The sequence below is a fragment of the Anguilla anguilla genome, chromosome 17 (genome assembly GCF_013347855.1).
Source record: "Anguilla anguilla isolate fAngAng1 chromosome 17, fAngAng1.pri, whole genome shotgun sequence".
NCBI classification, from domain to species: Eukaryota; Metazoa; Chordata; class Actinopteri; order Anguilliformes; family Anguillidae; genus Anguilla; species Anguilla anguilla.
This window is the reverse complement of record NC_049217.1, coordinates 5,618,309-5,622,166: the sequence shown is the minus strand read 5'-3', so window position 1 is coordinate 5,622,166 and position 3,858 is coordinate 5,618,309. Positions and strand designations below refer to the sequence as shown.

The 3,858-nt window shown below is 38.8% G+C and overlaps 1 non-coding gene across 1 annotated transcript; it reads left to right on the top strand.

Moving 5' to 3' along the window:
• Positions 1-556: 556 nt before the first annotated feature.
• Positions 557-638, top strand: trnas-gcu. The gene has a single exon. It is a non-coding gene; the product is annotated as a tRNA-Ser (tRNA).
• The last annotated feature ends 3,220 nt before the right edge of the window (positions 639-3,858 follow it).

Sequence of the window (3,858 nt, the reverse complement as noted above, 5' to 3'; positions counted from 1 at the left end):
ATTAAAGATTTAAAAGATATTTAAGCACACAAAATACATGAATAAATAAAAAATCTTCCAGGACCTGATGAAGTAACTGCATCAATTTTACCGCTGTTGATTGGCCAGAATTCAGAACTAACACCTTAACAGGAGCTGTCATTTGCATTCAGCTTCAAAGAGGTCAGTCACAGTCTTTATTTCCCCGATGACGTTTAAATCAATGAGGGGAAAGAGTCCGAATTTGTGCTGCTTTGACAGGAGTTGTCATTTACATTAAGCATTCAGAGGTAAGTCAGACTCTCCATTGCTTTATTTTTAACATTGCATTTTATTATTGATTTCTTGAGTGCTGTATTGTAGAGCACTTGGTTAAGTTTAGGCAACTTAATGTCAAAAGGAAAACCAGCAGACACTGCAACCCACCAGGACTCGATCTGTATTGTGTTGAGAACCAGGACTCGATCTGTATTGTCTTTGCATGATTCATTGTTAAATTGCAAATTGTAGAGTTTCGATAGAGTTGCACCTGCTAGCTCAAAGGCCTGGTTTTGTAGTGTGTGCATTTGTGATGTGTGACGAGGTGGCCGAGTGGTTAAGGCGATGGACTGCTAATCCATTGTGCTCTGCACGTGTGGGTTCGAATCCCATCCTCGTCGGATACATTTCTTCTGCTTCTCTCCAAAGTTACTCACAATACTGTATCCTGTTTGTGTTATTGAACCATTGTTTGTTCAATACTGTGTGATTTGCGGAGGTACGTCTGAAGGAATTTCTAAAGCAGCTATTCCTGCTGTTTCAGCACCTTGACATCTTGCAATTGTCTGTAGGCAGCAGTGTAGTATAATGGCTAAGGAGCTGGTCTTATAACCTAAAGGTTACAGTTTCGATTCCCCGGTAGGGCACTGCCATTGTACCCTTGAGCACGGTACTTAACCTGCCTTGCTCCAGTATACATCCGGCTGTATAACTGGTCGTAAGTTGCTCAGGATAAGAGTGTTGGCTTAATGCCTGTAAACTATTTGATATTCCATCCATGTTTACTTTCCTTCCTGTCACTCTCCCTGTTAATGTAGATCAGCTATCAGTTAGACACTCAAGTGTATAATTAGTCACTGTGCTGATTAAGTCCCTACAAAGATTACTGGACAAAAAATGAAATACAAGTTAAAATTCTTACAAGAATTCTAAAATTCTCTTATTCTTAAAATACAAGTGTTTCTTTTGCACCTCTACATCATGAACCTATGCACTTGTTGTACGTCGCTCTGGATAAGAGCGTCTGCTAAATGCCTATAATGTAATGTAATGTAATTCCTGCAGAGCACACAATAGAAACAAACTGGTGGCCCTATCTGTGACATAATAATGGTTTTTCCTTTCAGTTTTTCAAGTCAGGGACAAATGTTGACTGAGCCTTAGCCAGTGTGTGGAGTTAAGACTATGTTTGTACTAACAGAAGCATATGTACAGGGTTTTTACCGGAAGAAGCTCATATTCCCAAACTCTGCTGACGCGGCAAAGCTTAGCTGAAAATGTCTAATTAGCGGAGGTGTCATAGCAGCTGTTAAAGTCAGTGTGGGGTTCCCGACACAAAGCCCTGGCCTGGGTTTAACATACCAGCCTGCTCACTGAACTGGAGCCATCTGGCAGTGGCTGCTGATTACTGTAATCTGTTGAATTTCCCTAAATGTACTTGTCGGTACTCAGCTCAGCAGGTGTGTAACAAGCACAAAACCGTGCAGACCCACGGCGCTCCTGTACAAAGTGTCATGAGTAAAACTTGGCTAACTATATAGCTAGCTATTTATGGCATGTCCTCACCTCTGTAACGTTATTTGTTGTCCTCCGTGTGTCCATACATCTGTATCGGTGGTACGCGCTAACTAGGTTAACTAAAGCAAGCGAAACGCTAGCATGTTATGGTTAGCTAAAGTAACGTTAGGCGATAAAGCTGTGCTTAAAAATCTTGTGTTGTTCGAAGTGATGATTTTGGGAGATGCACCTGCGCATGCATCCTAATAAACGAAGCACCACCTGTGCATGCATCCCACAGGTTGTCCGTGAGTGTGTGAGTGACCACAATTTGCCATGCATAGCCCACGGCGGAAGTTCCTGCGTGCCGTGGGAAAAACAGCTTGCATTAATGGACCATACATTCTGACTCCCGTTCTTTAAATCTATATGATGAGTAAATTGGTTATTGGTTTAATTTATGGCTCAAATCACAAAAATATAATAAATATGATACACATAGAGATGATATCATACATAATAAATACATTGAATCGTGTTTAAAATCCATGCAGGATTGGCCTTATTCATTGAGGTCTTGTTTTATTATTATTATTATTATTATTATTATTATTATTATTATTATTATTATTAATATTATTATTATTATTATTTATTTTTCAAAAATATAAATAATGGAATTATATAACTGAAACATGTTTTTAGATCGACTAGGTGGCGGACATCCATCCATAATCTATACTCACTTATCCTCGTCAGGGGGTTGCTGGAGTCTATCCCAGCGTGCATTGGGCAAGAGACAGGAATACACCGTGGGCAGGCTGCCAATCTATCGCAGGGCACACACACCATTCACTCACACACTCAGACCTATGGGCAATTTAGAGTCTCCAATTACCCTACCTGCATGTCTTTGGACTGCGGGAGGAAACCGGAATACCTGGAGGAAACGCACTCAGACACGGGAGAAACATACAGACTCCACGCAGAAAGGCCCAGACTGGATTTGAACACAGAACTTTCTTGCTACCCACTGCACCACTGTACCGATAATCTATCAGTACGCTGTCAAAAATGACAAGACTTTGACACAATTTAACAATAACATTTCACAGTAAAATATTGTAATCAGCATTTTACTGTTAAATCAATGGTTGCCTGGATTTTACAAAATTTAACAGTAATATTTTACCATAAACTACTGCAGTCAGAATTTTACAGTGAAATAAATGTTACCTGGATTTTACTATATGTAACAGTATATTACGCAATGTAATCAGAATATTACTGTGAAAGCAATGCAGGCTAGGCAGTATTACAGCAAAACATGGTGAAATTTGAATTGAATTGGACTACACAGCAGTATGGGTTGTGGCGGCTGTGGTTGAGACCTAGAGAAGTGGCACCGAACTCAGAGTCAAACAGATAGGTATGGCCAGTATTAAGACATGATTTTCTGACTGGACTGTATACTGTTTTCACATTGGACATTTTATAGCTGCATTGTTGTTTATTCACTCCTTCTCCATCTTAGCTGATGTCTGGTGAGTGTTCTGGTGCAAAATGGCTGCCATGCACCACCCCAGTGGGTGCTACACATTGGACGTGGTTGAGGTGAGTTCCCCACCTTCACTGTATAGCACTTTGAGCTTCTGCGTGTTAAACAGTGCAATATAAATGCAATGTTTAATTAATTAATTAATTAATTAATTAATTCATTCATTCATTCATTCATTCATTCATTCATCTATTCAACAGAGGTTTTAAATAGCTGTTTTTCCATTATTTCAAATTGTTGTTGAAAATCTTTGGGTTTGGTGATATTTCACTTGTGCACTCACATTTAGATGTTTAAATTGTTCTGCATAATAAAAATATATTCAAAAAGAAACTGATTATCATTTTAGTGGAATAAACACCAAAGTAGCCTGTATGGCCAGTTCTACCATCAGATAAAAATGAAATGTTTTCAATGTACAGTTTTTAGCCACTTCATGAATAGTTACACTGTATCATCAAATGTATTTGCCCCTTCTCAATTTACTTTATTATTGCATATTTGTCACTCTGAATGCTTTCAGATATTTAGGTAAAATGTAATGAAAAACTGAGTAAAGACAAAAC